At 49.4% G+C, this 17,115-nt stretch overlaps 1 pseudogene; it reads left to right on the top strand.

The window, feature by feature from the left end:
• The first annotated feature begins 11,287 nt into the window (after positions 1-11,287).
• Positions 11,288-12,742, top strand: LOC123850540 (AN1-type zinc finger protein 6-like; annotated as a pseudogene).
• Positions 12,743-17,115: the final 4,373 nt, after the last annotated feature.

The following is a 17,115-nucleotide window of genomic DNA, read 5'->3' as shown; positions in this document are numbered from 1 at the left end:
CAAGTAATGGACAGGCATCTGGTCTACAGTAGCGGGAGTGCTCGAAGGTGGGCGTCCCTGGGCCACCTGATAGTGCATTTGAGGACACACGGCAGGGTTGGAGGCAGAACTGTCTGGAGCAAGATGACAACTGGAGGCATCGAGCCAGGTGGACAGTGTGGGTTAGATGCGGCATCAAAATTTTGCCCACAAGTGGAATCCACCTACAGCAGAGACCCTGACACACCAAGCCAAGTCACCCTGACCACTGTCCCTCAGAGCAGTTGCTCCATATCCTGGTATTCTCATTACTGGCAGGGACTATCAGGCAACATTTAAGCAGACTCAGAAATGATGAGAATTCAAAGGTTCTTAGTAATAAAGCTTAGCTATAATAAGTGAACAGGTGGCGAATACTTCCAGTCAAATAAAAAGCTGTTGAAGACCCCGGCTATATTTACAGTGCTTTATACGGAGATTCAGGGAAGGATGCCCTCTGGAATCCAGTGCAGAGAGAAGTATGTCTCTTCACCATTAGCCTGGCATACTTTCTTTAGTTAGCTAATGAAGAAAAGCCATGAACTCATGGCATTCCTCCTTTCCCCCTGGCTACCAGGGAACTCAGATGGGAGTTACATGCTTGAATCAACAGTCATCCTTAGAATAGATTTCATCTTATGGTTTTGTCTCCCTTCCCTTTCAGGGCATGATGTTTACTTGGCATTTTTATATTTTATCATATTAATCTCTCTACTTCTGTTATTATAATATTCCTCCAGCTCTGTAGAAAATAAAAGAGTACAAATTGCATTTGAAGAATGTTTTAACGCTTCCTTAAAAAGCACTTTTAATTTCAATGAAAAAAAAATAGGCAAAGCATTTAAAAAAAAATCTCTTTCATATACGTTATTTCATTTTTTTCCCCAAAGCCCTGCAAAATCCCTGTGTCTTCTGAATCTTCCCTTCCAGTCATAGGACAAGCATATTTAACCGTGTCCCTATGCTCTGCAACCTGCCCTTCACTGGGACCCTGTGACTCATGGGGTGGTGCTGCTGGAGAGCCCAGCACCTACTCCATCCTGTGATTGAAGGGAGCCCTATCTCCAAGGTGCATCTTGTTGAGGCAGCAAAATCTCAAAAGGGCAGCTCAGTTCATTTGGAAAGTGACACCAGAAAAAAGTTATTTTTGCTCCCCGTTCCATTCTGATTAGCTTGTCAAATCCTCCCCAGTCTCAGGAAGCCCTGGGTACAGCCTGTAGGAGCCAAAAGAACAAGGGATGCGGCTGCTTTTTGTCCCCATATGCCCGTGGCCAACTACAGTCCCTGGACCCCAGCAGATGATCTGTAAATATCTGCTGGATGCATGTGTCAATTTGGATGAATCATTTGATTTCTCTGAGCCTCAGTTTCAACAAAATGGTGAGATTAGCTTTTGGCTTCCTTCCAGCACCATCCAGGGGATGAAATGAAATTCAAGGACATGAAAATGTCTGCAATGTATTCAGCACTAGAAAGAGCATGTGACCGTAGTCCTTGTGACTCATGGTCAAGAAATAGCCGCCGATGCCCAGGAAGGCTCCTCCACCTGCTGACTTGCATCTCCACTGATACAGGAGCACCTTCTGTTTTGAGAATGTGCCTAAATATTTACTTGGTGAAAATACAATTGTGCTGATCCAGCGAGATTAGGGAAGGAGAAATCCTGGATGGCCTTGCCTTGCCTCTGAAGCTCTTTCCAGCCTGTGTCTCTACACTGAGGGTGGAAGTTCGGGTCAAGAGGGCAGTATGGGAAAGGCCAGATGGCGCATAGGCCTCCCGACCATGTCAGAAGCAGCCACTCCCCTTTGCTTCCATGCATCACACCCACGGAGAATCTACCTCCTCACCCTCCTCCATGGGGGAGACCAAACCCTGGGGCCAGGCCCCCTACACTATCCCCACCCCCAGCTGTGTCTCTTTGGGTAAGAAACCAGTTATTGTCATTCTCTACCCCACACGGTAGCAATTCTGGAAAACTTACATTGCATCAGTGCCAACATCTGGGGAGAATATATAGCAGCAGGCTCCAAACTTTGGGACAAGTACATTGCCTAAAATGTCCAAAATTTCCCTTTGACAATATTTGTGTTTTAAAGAAGCATAACCTAAAAACTAGAAATCACATTTTGTTTGTTTTTTCTCAATGTTTTACTTTAATATCTGGATGCTGTTAAGCTGTTGTCTCATAGCTCGACTGTAGCCTTTGTGGGTGGGTGATCTATCACCCAGCTACTTCGCCAGGGCTGCGGCGGCTTCTGCACCCATGCAGGTGTATATGTAAAGACAAGGGTCCTAGTGCATCACGACACTGGCCGAAGACACACGTTGGAATGAGTCGTGTGGTTCAGTGAACCCCCTTTTTAAATACCCAAAGCAGTTGTTCCTCTCGTGGATGGGATCTAGCGCTAAGGCAGGTCCGGAGAGTGAAAACAAAGAAGAGGGATCAGTATCACATTTCCCTTCCCTGGGTTGGAGTCATTAGGGGCCGGGAAAACAGGAAGGGGGTGAGGCCTCGCTTGGAGAAGGGAAATGCTGAGGAAGGGTGGGCAGGGCACTTGGAGCAGGAAAGCGTGTTTGAAGAGGTTGCTTTAGAAGGAGGCCCCTCCTGGCCAAGGAGAAACAGCCCAGGGAAAGATACTGCTTTGCTGTGGGGTTGGCCTCTGGGAGGCCACAGAAGGGGAGAGCCACACCCAGGATTGTTTTCCAAGCACAATTTACAGTCCCCATTGTCGGCCTTTCCTCTGGGTAATTAGGTACAAAACAAGAGGCAGAAATGCTCATCCATCTTGTCATTGGATTTTACTTTTCCTGGCACGTCAGCTCTCAGCTGCCTGGGAAGCTGTTCTGTCCACAAATGCTGAGGAGTTTGGCAAGTCTGGTCTATAATAGTCTCACCCAGAGCTGACACGGTCCCTGGTAAGCAGTTTTAATTTGACAGGGCTGGATACACTTTGCTGTCTACAGCAGATGAGGAAAGACTATCTATTTTTATGATTTATTTCTGGACCAAGGTTCACTGTGAAATTTCAACCAGAGAGGAGGCTTACTTTCTTAGCCTGGGCAACATGCCTTTTGAAGGTAGCTGGAGTGCAAATGACTTTGCCTAGGAGACAATAAATGAGTCAGGAAAGGAAATAAAACTGCACTTTAATCCATCTGGAAGATAGATATGGGGTTTTATAGATGAATGAACAATTGATTAAATGTATTTGCACGTTGGGTTGAATAATCTCAACTCTTACCTGAGAAGTAAATCTTTCAGATGTGTTTCGGTTGTGTGTGTGGTGTGTTGTGATGTGTGTGTGTGGTGTGTGTGTAGTGTGTGTATGCATGTGTGGTGTGTGTGGTATGTGTGTGTAGTGTGTCTGCGGGGTGTATGCAATGTGTGTGTGGTGTGTATGTGTGTGTGCTCTGTGTGTGTGTGTGTGTAACCCAAATACAGACTGGAGCTTCATATAGCCTGGTCTACACATGGAGTCACACTCAAAGGAACACAGCCCCAAAACCAAAATATGAAGTTAGTTTCAGTTTTCACTCGAGTATCTGGAAGAATGACAAGGGGGATGAACCAGAACAGCACTTCTTAAAATTCTGTTTGATCCCTTTGTTCTTCCAGAATTCTGTAGGCTCACACTTTAATTGGCAAAAGCTCTCCTTACTTCAGCCTTTAAGTCTTTGCTGGTTTAATCCCTGTGGGCCTTTTATCAGCTTCTCGCACTGACTGAAAAGCTGGGTCTCCGCTTTATCCATTGCCTGAAGCCCCCAAAACCAAAGTTGGCCCAGAGGCCGATGCCAGAAGCCAGACCCACCCTCCTTCCTGTCCTTCCTTGCACCCAGGCTGGACTTGCTCCACACTGTCTGCATCCCAGACCTGACCGGCCAGCACTGACCCTCCTCGGGAGCAAGGAGGGATGAGGCTGGGGAGCAGCATTCACAATGCTCTTTCTTGGGCAAGGTACAGGGGATGCGGTTTAGAAATCCCACTTTTCGTGCGAATACATCTTGCTGCCGCAGCACTTCCCAGGCCAAGCTCTGCGGGCTTCTGAAAGAAGAGCCAGCATCCACACAGGCCACGCAGGGGCATTTCCCGCTCACAGCTGAACCCTTCACGCACAGGGAGACTTTTCCCCGGAGCGTGTCACCCCTCAGGGACCTTTCTCAGACCCTCAAAAGCTGCACACCCCGAGTCTTTCTCACAAGTCTCAAAGTTGTGCGAAAACCCACGCAAGAGGCTGCACCGCCGAGTAAACATCCTGCCTTTGCGCCACTGAGGCAGGTGGGAGGCGGGGACAGGCGACGCCAGACAAAGCAGATGAGTTGGAGGCACAGGCCCTGTCTCCAGCTGGGGTGTCCTGGGCTGAGGCCAGGAACCCCCGAGCCCTCCAGCCTGGTTTGTCACTAAGCAGGGACTCACGTTTTGTTCAGATGACAGGGATTCAGACAGAGGGTGAATCCACTATGACTGAGCCGTTTGGAAGTCCTTGAGCAATACTAGCACGTGAACACAAGCACAGGAAATCTCTGTGCAAACACGCAACATCGGGCCACCTCTTGGTTTTGGAGGGCACAGCCTTTCTGGGCGCCCAGGCTGAGATACGGCTCCGGCTTCATCCCAGCTCTCCCCAGGTTTGCTCTCACCCAGGCATTTTCCCTAAAACTCTGTGCACAGCTCACCCCATTTTTCTATCTTTTTGGCTCATCATTGTTATCCTTGGGACCCCGCAGGGATAGCAGGAGCCTGAGAGATAAATAACGTGCCGAGTGACAGATTAATCCCAAGACATTCTGATGCCCTCCAACATGGAATGCCTTTCCGCGAGGAGCTCACACCCAGTACAGGGAGAGCAGAGTAACACACGTGACGCAAATGGAAAACAGTGCTGGAAATGGTAAAAACTGAGTAGGAGCCTCCCTGAAGCTGACATGGCTACAGGTGCGTGGAGCCCAATGGGAGGGGCAGCTTCAGAGCAGAAAAGCGTTTTAACTTAGGCCTTGAAAGGGGGACGGGCACATTGCTCTGCTAAAGTGAGGCCAGGGCATCCCTGCTAAAGGGATGGTTGGAACAGAGGGATGAGGGAGGTTTCGCCCCAGTGTTTGACCTTCAGGAGGAGGAGGGCCTCATGGACCCACCCCCAGCCCCCACAGCAGGCGGAACCCCCATTGTTCTCGCAGGGCACCCTCTCTTGTTTTTCATTGTACTCACCACATTTGTAATTTGGAGTAATGCATGCAATTATGTGTTGAATGTGTCTTCCCCACCGGACAGCACAGGGCACGAGGGCTGAGCCTTCACGTTTTGGTTCACCCAGTGCTTATCACTGTGGCTGGCGTGTCGTAAGGTACTCGGTAGCATTTGTCCACATGAACGTGAAATCGCCTGAGCTGCTGCCTCTCACCCTGCCCAGCCCAAGGCAAACACGGAGAGCAGATCAGGGGTCTCTTCTTGAGTTCTCCCGGCTGCCCCCCCCTTGGGGAGACCCCAGTCTAGGACAATGGTCTGTTCCTGGCACAGAGGAGCCTGGGCCTGGGCCAGGACTGAGGGCAGAGGGGGCATCTGTGCACCCAGCTTGGGAGAGCTCTGCTGGGGGACCTCCATCTGGGGAACGGCCACCTCTGTGAAATTCCCTCAGGGACACCCATGCCTCCTTGAGCTCCCACCAGGCCCCTCTGTGGCTCCCTATAGCTTGGAAAGGGTGAAGTTGGAGCCGCAGAGGCCCCCAAGGCTGCTCTTGTCCTCCTGCCTCCAGAATGTAGGGGACCGTGCCCTCTGCTGGCCAGACCTTGCAGAGCCCTGGGAAATAGGCCAGGGGAAGTCTGGAACACTCTGTAGGAACAGGTCTGCAAGGCAAGGAGGAGGAGGCAGCCTGGGCTGACACACTGGGTTCAGAACCCGCTGAGTCTTGGTCAGGTCCTTCTGCAGGGCTGCGGAGGGGACAGGGTGGGCCAGCCGAAGGGGAATCACTCACATACCCTCTGTCTCTTCACTTTGGAGTTACCTCTGCACCCGTTTACAAACCTCAGTAGAAAAGCTGCACCGATCCTTTATGACCAAACAGCCGACATTTTCCCAGCCGTCTGACACCCAATTATATATGGCAGTTTCCAAAAAGTAAATACAGGCTTCAAGGATAAAGGCTGAATCCAGGTTGGACATCAGAAGAGGCCACACACCTGACAGCCGGTCCCAAGGGGAGCCCCACGACCGTGGTGAGGGCAGGACCTTCACTGGAAAACAGGCCAACACTGGGAGGGGGCAGCAGTGACACTTCACACCACCCCAGGCCTCAGCTGAAAGCCACATCTGTTAGAGTCCGACAGGCAGCAGGACAGGTCCAACCTGGGAACAGGAGACCAGAGAGATCAGAAGGAGTGGTTCACAAATGGGGAGGCACGTCTGTGAGCGTCTTCTCGCCGGATCAGGTATGAGAATCCGTTCTTCAGTTAACACAAATCTGTGGAGCACCTATTGTGGGAGAGGCTCCCTGCAAAGTGCTGGGGGTGCATCAGCAGGCAAACAGGCACTGCATTGGCTCTCCACTGTGTGGAGCTGGTGGCTGAGCCAGGGGGCTGACGCTGGGTCAAATCGTCCTACAACCACATACACACGCATGGGCATGCACACGTGCATATGGACACTTGTACACACCTGCACATGCAAGCACACAAAGTGAAAAAGGTGACAAGACCCATGACGGGGAGTACATCTCATGTTGAGTGGTGGAGGGATGGTGGTCAGGGAAGGCTTCTCAGAGGAAGAGGTGCTATATTGCTATCCTCGGGAGGAATGATCTAGGGTGGGGAATGGAGTGTTTAGAAGAGGGATCAGCATGTGCAAACCCCTGAGTAGGATGAAGTCTGCACAACTGAGGAACTGAAAGGAAAAGCCCCATGGCTGGAGGGCATTAAGGAGAAGGAGGCTGCAAAGGAGGCCAGAGCCCTGGAGGACATTCTTGGCATCTTGGTCTTTGGCCTGAAAGCAAGTGTATTAAAACTAGGGGAAGGGACGGGCGCCTGGGTGGCTCAGTTAGTTAAGCATCGGACTCTTGATTTCAGCTCAGGTTGGGATCTCAGGGTGCTGAGATCAAACCCTGTGTCAGGGTCCATGCTCAGCAGGGAGTCTGCTTGAGATTCTCTCGCCCTCTCTCTGCCCCTTCCCCCACTTGTGTGCACACACTCTCTCTTTCTCTCTAAAATAAATAAATCTTAAAAAAGAAAAAAAGCCTGGGGAAAGGGACAGAGCAGAGCTGGGACACCAAAGAGGAAGGTCCTGCCACAGCCTGGGAGAGCCGCTGGCCCTGGATGAGGATGGACACGGGCAGGTGGACTTCGAGAAACACCAGGGAGGTGACGTGAATGGGACCCAGAAACTAAGTCAGAAAGGCACTTTCAGTTCCTTCTTTCCTACAAAGCTGTGAGTCACGGCCTGTCTGCACACCAGAATCACCCACAAGCTTCACAAGATGCTGATTCCGGGACCCCTGGGCATCTGGATTTCATGCAGATGATTCTGATAAGTACCAAGGTTTAAGAGCGTGCCCTGGAGTCCCCGAAAGTTTCCTCTAGCCTGGGCTGGGTGGCACCGGTAGGCTAGGCAGTGGCAGCAAGGGGCAAGCAGGAACAGGAACTCTAGCCGGTTATGGCCCTCGTGGCCACTGGAGACCCCAGGGTCTAGACATCTCCCCCATGCATTCAACAGGACCAAGAGTCTGCTTGCTTCTCCCCCTCACTCTCTGGAGCCTCGCAGAACAGTAAGAAGTGGAGGGAAAGAAAGCACGAGCCCATCAGTTCCAAAACTCGTCCTGGAGAACCGGTCTGGCAGCTGATAAGCAGAACCCCTGCATGGTGCCAAGCCATGGCTGGCTCTCACGCCCATTCACAGCGAGTGGCTGGCACGGGCTCGGGGCCGTGCACTTTGCCTTTCCGGAAATGTCTCCCTTGCCGATCACCTTTGGTTGGTTCAGGGTGAGGGAAGGCCACCTCTTTTTGTAGGCGGCGGCCGCAAGGCTATCCTCTGGGCCATGCCCTGGTGGTCGCACATTGGCTGCTCTGTGTTCTGCCCCTGCCAATTCTGTCCACGTGGGACATTTTCCAGGGAAAGCTATCAACTGTGAGAAAGAGCACACATTCCTGAAATATCTGATAAATATTTTTCCTTTATCCATCCCACTTGACCAAAATGCTTGGGTGACTGCGGGTCATGTTTTGTCCCTTTTGACTCTTTGGCAAAGTGGCCCGTCCCAGCCTGCACCTCCCTTCTTGTGTCCCCCTCCCTTATCTCCCTGTTTACCCCTATTCAGATCTCCTTTCGCACCCCATCCCAGGCCTTCCCATCTCTCTGCGTCTCTCTTCACTGCTGTGTGCAGCCTCAAAGAGGAGCTTTTTCTATTTATTTTTCAACTGCTTTTGCAGCACTCAGTCTTTGAGGAGAAAGAGGTATGAAACTTCTCATCAGAACAAACCTGAGGTGGCCTTCCCAGCAAGGAGAAAACTTCAGGGGTGGGAGTGGGGCCGGGGGCACTTGTCCCCTGTGGGGGTGGGCGGGTGGGGACCGTGAGTCACGCGCTCTGGGAGGAGGCGCTCCAGGCAGTTGCTAGAATGTGCCCACGCCCGCGGAAGCTGTTTCAGCAGCAACTCGTTTGGCACCCCAGCCGAATGGCTGGCCCTCAGCTCTGGCTTCAGGAGCCCCCGGGGACCTCCGACCTCCAGCACCCTCGCACTGGTTGTCACTGATACCTGGGTGGATCAGGACCAGCCCTTTTCCAGTCCGTGACAAGCCATGCCCCAGTGCAGGAGAGAGCCATGTGCTTGAAAGGGATGGCTCAGGAAAAGGTTGACATTTGTGTGGTACACTTATTTCCTGAAGACCGAGAAGTCTGTGTTTAATATATTTTAGAACAATGTCTGGAAACTGCACTTTACTTTTTCAATGTCTAAACTTCAACAGTGTGGAAAATTTCACTCATAACCTAAGGATGCCAGACAATGAGACCTGAGTGTAGTATTTATGTCCATGTGGCTGTTTTATCTCTGGATGCATGGAATGCTTCGAGAATTGGAAACCAATATCCATTCAGGAGGTAATCGTTGCTCCGTGTGTCAGGCCAGCACTGGGTAGATGTCAGGGATAGAGAAACAGAGATCACTGATAAAGTCCCCGCACTCATGGGGCTTATGCCCCAGTGGGGGATTCAGACAGCAAACGAGCAGACAACTAACCAAGGAAGAAGTTGGGCTCCGGTGCTCACACCAAATAGGGTTCTGTGCCTGTCGAAGGGTGAGCCTCCTTAGGCAGGGCGGCCAGGGAAAGAGTGACATCCGACCTATCGTTAGGGTGAAGCCAGCTGGTAAGTCTCTGGGCAGGGCCTCCTGGGTAGAGAGGGCAGCCTGATGAGGCCAGTATGTGCAAAGGACAGTAAAGGTCAGTGTGACTGAGTGAAGAAGGGAAGTGCCTTCGGAGAGCTGGGCAGAGGCCAGGTCACAGCATCAGTCATAGGTGCTGGTGACGTGTCAGTGAGCTGATAAGTCACGTCCAAGCATGTGATGGCAGGGTTTGAGTTACATTGTACAAAGCCCCCCCCGCCCCCAGAACTCCAGGGAGAATAAGACACAAATCCACGCATTGCTTATTCTTTGGTAAAAATAAAATACTTTTGAGAGCCAGCCCTTTTGGTCATCTCTGGAGCTATAGGACGAATAAGACTGTGTCCCAGGGGACAGGACACTCATCATTGGTGGAGGGGACTCACCTCGAGCCCAGGAACACAGCATCATATGCGCATGAGCTGTATAGAGGGTCACACTGAAAGTCGTGGAAGCAGAGAGGAGCCAACAGGAACTTTGGGGAAATCAAGGGAGGCTGCTCAAGGAGATGCCATCTGATCTGGGGCAACGAGGCCAACAGCATTCATTCTTGACAAAGAGGTTGTGCAAGAATACAGGAGCAGGCTGGAGCAGGTGCAGCTCTAGAGGCACCTGCAGGGGTTCGAGGGTGGAGGGCACAGGTGAGGTTGGTAAGGAAGCTTGAGGACAGATGAAGAAAGGTCTTAGCACCAAACAAAGGGCTTTTTTCTTTTTCTGGCAGTGGTGGGAAAATGCTCGAGGTGTTTGATCCTGGGCATAACACGGTCAGACTTGCTTTAGAAAACTAATTCGGGGCAGTGTGCCTTGGTTTGGGTTCCCCCAAATCTCAGTCAAGAACTGTGAAGAAGGTAACCGGTGAATAGGCAGCAGCAAGCCAATGCGGCATTAGGTGGGCGATGAGCTTACTGCCTAGAGAAACTCTAGAGACTGCAAATCACATGCCTCAGCGCTATCCCAGCCAAAGGCCAGGTTGCAGGGCATGTGATGACCAGCTCCCTCAGGCCTTGGGGGAGAGCTGCTCTTGGGGTGAGTCCCCCATTTGCAGCCACCTGGAGCTGTGAGTGGCACAGCTTCTCACGGCCCTGGGAAGGGCCAGCGGGGACAGGAATGACCCCATGCTGGTGGAAAGTCAGACAGAGCCCGCCAAGAAGTGGGCAGGACACCGCCAGGTGAACCATAGTGAGGGAAGCGGGAAGGTTGAGTGGCCTAGAAAATGTAGAGTCAGTGAGCAGGATCCCGTGTGATTTCTGCCGCATCTCCAGTGTTCTCAGTTTTGCTTTCTTTAGAAATTTTATTTTAGAGGGGCCCCTGGGTAGCTCAGAGGGTTAAGCATCTGCCTTCGGCTCAGGTCACAATCTCCAGGTCCTGGGATCGAGCCCCACATCGAGCTCCCAGCTCAGCGGGGAGTCTGCTTCTCCCTCTCCCTCTCCCCCTGCCTCTCCCCCCTGCTTGTACTCTCTGTCTCTCTCTCTCTCTTAAATAGCTAAATAAATAAAATCTTAAAAAAAAAGAAATTTTATTTTAGAAAATGCTAATTGAGAAATGCAAGCAGAAAACATCTGACATCACTAGATAGCCTTGAGTCTCCCCAGCAAAGACAAACAAAATTGCATCTTGACATCTGGAGTGTGAATGTGCCGACGTGCAGGGGACAACTTAACCCTTCACCCTGAGGAATAACCCCTGCAGGATGTCCTGTCTCCACAAACAGAATTTTCCCAGTCCACGGCCGTTTCGTAGCCGTACTGTAGAGAAGGCAAACAAGCAGTCGTTGGGTGCACGGCAGGTTGAAGGGAGGTTTTGTCTGGTTTGGTTTGGTTTTGTATTTTGCATTCCCGTGTTTGTTTAATGCGGCAAATTATTTCAGCAATTCCGTTACTCAGCAGACAACTTCGCTAATACATTTAGGCCGCCCCCTGCCCCCGTGCATAACTCTTGGCAGCACCTAGCTGAAATCCCTTTTTATCTGAGCAGAGGACGCCGAGGGCAACCTCTCCCCGCGCCACTGTGGGAGCCACTCCAGCCAGACAAGCGGCTTCCCTCTGGAGTGACAGACTCAACCACATGGCTGTGGTGCGACGAAGGTGAGAAGCTCTTTGTTGCGAAAGAACCTGATCTTTGAGTCTCTAAACCACAAGAAGTGCCCCTAAGACCCGGGAGTCAGAGCGGAAGATGGTGACTGTCAATGACCTCAGACAGCCAAAGGTGACAAACCCACCCTAGTCTGTTTGGGCTGCAGGGTCACAGGGACTGAGTGGATTTTAAACAACAGAAATACATTGGGCGGCGGCCACGGCGGCAGGATGGAGGGAGCAGGGGTTCGGCAGCCTCACCTGTCCCCACTCTCCGGCGGTGACCGGCAGCGGCGGGCAGCGCGTGGCAGGGAGGGCTGCCACCGGGTGTGCAACAGAGGAACATGGCTCAAGAAACTAATCACAGCCAAATGCCTGTGCTTTGTTCCACTGGCTGCGGATTTTATGCAAACCCTCGTACAAATGGCATGTGTGCAGCGTGCTATAGAGAACATCTTCAAAGACAGAATAGTAGTAATGGCAGAATAAGCCCCCCTGCAGCTCCTGTCAGTAGTCTGTCTGAATGTTTACCCGTCCAGTGCACAGACGGCAGTGTCCCGGATGCTCGGTCACCGCTAGACCCCACCTCTTCATCTGTGCAGCCAAGCCCTGTATCAAATCAGCCACTTTATCAGAATCTGTAGCATCTTCCCAAGTGGACAGTACATCTGTGGACAAAGCAGGACCTGAAACAGAAGACCTGCAAGCTTCCATGTCAGACACGGCACAGCCATCTGAAGAGCAAAGCAAGTCTCCTGAAAAACCAAAACAAAAAAAGAATTGCTGTTTCATGTGCAGGAAGAAAGTGGGACTTACTGGGTTTGAATGCCAGTGTGGAAATGTTTACTGTGAGGTACACCATTACTCCGATGTACACAATTGCTTTTACAGTTACAAAGCTGATGTTGCTGAGAAAATCAGAAAAGAACATCCAGTAGTTGTTGGTGAAAAGGTCCAGAAGATTTGAACTCCTGCTGGAATACAAAATCCTTTGACCATCTGCAAACTAAAAATCGACTTGAGGTTTTTTTTCCTAGTCATTGGGAATGTAGAGCAATGTATCTTGCCTAGACCTTTTAATCATGCATGTCATCAGAAGAATAGATTTTTGTTTTTGTTTTGAAAATGACTCTGAACATTTATATCCATTGCAGTTTCTGTGGCTGAAAAGACTTAAGTAACTTTACAAGTATTATCCTTTTAAGATCATTTTAATTTTAGTTGAGTGCAGAGGGCTTTTATAACAAACGTGGAGAAATTTTGGAGGGCCGTGATTTTTCCAGTATTAAACATGAATGCATCGATCTTGCAGTTCATTTTCTCATTGTGTGTGTAACATAGCTTTTCTCTGCAGCACGATCTCTGTCGATGGCGCCCCTCAGGACGCAACTAGTTATCAGTCACTGAATGTATCTTCATCCTTACAGCTGCTTCTGGGTTTTCATTAACAAAGGTTCTACATATGTTAGTATATAGTTTCTTTGCACCCACTATTTATGTCTGAATCATTTGTCACAAGAGAGTGTGTGCTGATGAGATTCTAAATTTGTGTGTTTTTAAATTTTTTTGAGCGAGGGAAGGAAAAGTATGCGTTTCATTGCCGACTGCAGGTTTCTTTCAGATTACATTCATCGGTCTGTGTGTATACAATATGAAGAATGATCTGAAGTAACTGTGCTGTATTTATGTTTATCCACCAGTCTTTGATTACATAAAAAGGAAAACCATTTAAAAAAACAGAAATATATTCCTCACGGTTCTGAAAGCTGGAAGTGCAAAATCCAGGTGCCGGCAGATTTGGTGTATGGTGAGGACTCTGTTGCTTGTTGGTTGATCATCATCTTTTCATTGGGCCACCCATGAGGGGAAGGTAAGGGAACTCTCTGGGGTCTCTTTTATGAGGGCACTAATCCTATTCGTGAGGGCTCCACCCTCATGAGCTCAGCACCTTCCAAAAGCCCCACCTTCTGATGCCATCCCCTTGGAGGAATATGTTTCAATATATGAATTCGGAGGGGTGGGAGGATGCAAATATTCAGTCCATAACACCCCCCCACACCCCATGTCAGCTGCAAAATGACAAGTCTAGGATGCAAGAAGGGGCAGAGAAAACCAAACTTGGTGATATGCTCCAGTTTGGGTCCTCCCAGAAGCAGACCCAAGACGAGGATGTGGGTGTGAGTAGATTATCTGATCCCAAGATACAGGAGTGGAGGAGTGGGGAAGTGAGGCCAGAAAGAGAAGGGAGCCCACAAAGGGTGTACTGGCAAGCAGGTCACCACTGAGGGCAACTGAGGCTCTATCCTTCTTGGAAGTTTAGGACCCAGAGTAGACATGCAATCCTGAGTTACCCCACCCCCCAAGGAGCAAGGGAGCTTGGGTATTTCTACACCCACCCCCATGAGTCATTGGTTGAGGTCTGTTGCTAGGGGTGGGAAATGTTAATTCTCCAGCATTTTTGTCCTGTACACCAGCAGATTTCCATGGACTAAGTGAGCTGAAGGCAGAGAGACCACAAACCTGGTAGCTGGAAGCCAGTCTGTATGCCCTGACCTGGTGAGGGTGGGGGCATAGAGACAGGCACTGACCCCCATTTACTGTATGGCATGTGGAAGGTTCTATTTCTTATCCTCAGGCTTCTCTCAATACTTACTGTGGGCTCTACTTTCTTTCTCTGCCCGGAGGCCCAGGACCACGCATGATGATGGCAAACTGACCACCCCCAGAGAGACACCTCTCAATGGCAAGGGGGCAGGGTGCAGCTGAGCTCCATGACAGTGACAAGGCCTCCGTGGTGACTCTCAGACTCTCCATCTCCTTCACTCTCGTTCCCTGAGGCTGCAGGTCTTTCCACCCTACCTCCTCCTAGTCCAGTTGGCCTCCTATAGAACAGCTTCCCTTATTGGCTCCTGACCCACCATCCTCCCTGCTCCACACCCCCGGGGCGGGGGTCACCTCCAAAATGCTTGTGCTCAGCACTCTGTCTGCTTTCCAAGATTCTTCTCAAAAGAAATAATCTGGTTGCTCAGCTTTGCTCAACTAACCACTCCTGGTCTGATGAACATGGCTAGGACAGGGTCCCTGGCCCAAGCCTGACCATGAGGACATGGGCAAAGGGAAGCTCCCTGAAACAGTTGTGGGTGGGAAGATGCTGACTGATACAACTAATATGGCCCCATTGCCAAAGACTATTCTAAAGAAAAGTGCCATAATCTGTATTTTAACAATTTGCACTCTATTGTGACCACCCTTCCATGTCACTGAAAGTATACCTACATCATCTTTTGTAGGGACCATATCCTGCTGTCCTGTAATGGGTCTCCTGGGTCTCAGTGGATTTACTGACTCCCCTAGTCCTAAACACCTAGATTGTTTTCTATTATTCCCTGTAATAAACCACTTTCTATGAACTTTCCTGTACATAAATACTTTATTATTATCTTAGAATGAATCTCCTGCGACATTCTAGATCCAGTACTTAGAACCACTCCTTCATTTCATCTTCATGATAACACCATGAAACAGGGATTAGCAACCCCATTTTACAGAAGAGGAAACTGAGGCAACATTCAAGTGGACACAGCTCTTATAGTCTCTCACCTCAGTGGTGAGAGAGCCAGGATTCAAACCCAAGTCTGAAGGGGAGAAGCATCATGGTCATAAAATTGAGCCATGGATGGATAAACAACAAATTGAGGTCTGACTTGGTCTAAAGGGAAATGCAGCAGAAGCTGAGAACACTTCAGGCTTCAGACTTACATGCAGAGGCCTTTCCTATTTCTTGCACCAATGAATGGCCTTATTGGTTATTCTGGAGAATTTTTCTCCATGCTAGAAGGTGGTTGCACAATTCCAAATGGAATGACCTTTGAAGGTGATATTGTCTGGAGAAGGCATTTTCCCTGAGCTGCCATTTCTTCATGTTGCATTTATAACCTCTTAGACTGACCACCACAAAGAGTAGGTGGATCATGATTTTATTCCCATTTTGCAAGAAGGGAAATGGCACTGGAGTCATAGCTCAGTGGCCCACTGGGGGACATGGGGAGTTGTTATAGGAGGTCCAGAAGAGGTAAAAAGGGTGGGATACCCACCCTCCTCCTGGGTCTTATGTTCCATGTCACTAGGAGGTGGGTTGGTCAAAGCTGGGGCTGCATGGGGCCCAACTGTCTGGCATGAGAGAGGGTGAGGCAGAGGGCCTAGTGTTTGGGGAACCACAGAGAGGATACAGTCACCCCTCTGATGAAAGTCAACACCGAGACCAGACAGTGACAGAGAGAAGGGGGAACAACATAATCACTGAAAAGAAGAGGACAATGAGCCTTGCCATCAAATTAACTTGCCCACACCCATCTTGGGTAGAGGGTGGTAAAGGCCAAAGGAGAAGGGGAGGGCAAAGCTGTCCTAAAATGGCAAGGATGGTCTTGGCTTGGGGACCAAGGAAGGAAAACAGGAGAGACCTCTGTTTCTTTGGGATGTTGCCCGACCTAGCCAGCCTTGCCAGGAAAACCGATACACCAGAATAAGTTCTTCTCCCCACATGAGTATAAGATCTGCAACTCTTTGTCAGAAAATCCTAGTCAGGGCCTCAACTCTGCAGACAGTCCCCAAAAAGACCTCGGTTGTGACCCAGCAAAGATCATGAAGCAGATGCAACAATTTTCTGGAAGATCACTGTTATTAAAACAAAGGTGTCTGTATTAGTTTGTTAGTGCTGCCATACAGAATACCACAGGCTGGGGGGTGTAAACAACAGAAGTTTATTTTTTCATAGTTCCAAAGGCTGAAAGTCTGAGATCAGGTGTTGGCAGGTTTGGTTTCTCCTGAGGTCTCTCTCCATGGCTTACAGATGGCCACCCTCTTCACATGGCTGTCCCTCTCTGCACACACATCCTGCATCCAAATATTCTCTTATTATAAGGACCCCAGTCAGATTGGAATGGGGCCTATCCACATGGCCTCATTTCACCTTAATTACCTCCACAAAGTCTATCTCCAAATACAGTCACATTCTGAGGTATTAGAGTTTAGGTCTCAACATATGAATCTGGGGGGAACAAAATTAGCCCATAATAGTATCCAAATTAAAAATAAAGAAGTAAGATCATTAATATTCACAGATAACATGATCTGATATATAGGAAACCCAGAAGAATCCACAAAAAAAGACTACTAGAGGCAATAAACACACTCAGCAAAATTACAGGATTCAAGATCAACACATAGAAATCAGTTGTATTTCCATACAATATCAATAAACAACCAGAAAATTACATTAAGAAAACAATTATATTTACCACAGCATCAAAAAGAATAAAATACTTGGGGATAAATTTAACCAAGGAGGTACAAAAATTTGTACACTGAAAACTACAGGATTGCTGAAAGAAATTAAAATAGATCTAAACAAATGAAAAGATACCCCATGTTCATGGATTAGAAGACTTAGTATCTTGAGATGGCAATACTCCCCAAAGCTATCTACACACCTACTAATTTGTGCACTTTTCTGGATGCACATCGCACTTGAGTAACAAAGGTAAAAGCAAAAAAGAAGGAACACCCAGTGGTTTCCTATCACACCTAGAGGGGAAAAATTTCAGGAATCCAAGGTCCACAAGGCCCCATGATGAGCCTCTAGCTACCTCTCTAGCATGCTCCCACC

The sequence above is a fragment of the Mirounga angustirostris genome, unplaced genomic scaffold (genome assembly GCF_029215605.1).
Source record: "Mirounga angustirostris isolate CCGP_5_RB_7025 unplaced genomic scaffold, mMirAng1.0.hap1 SCAF_10, whole genome shotgun sequence".
In the NCBI taxonomy this organism is placed as follows: Eukaryota; Metazoa; Chordata; class Mammalia; order Carnivora; family Phocidae; genus Mirounga; species Mirounga angustirostris.
Note: the sequence above shows the minus strand (reverse complement) of the source record. Positions and strands in the feature narration are given on the sequence as shown.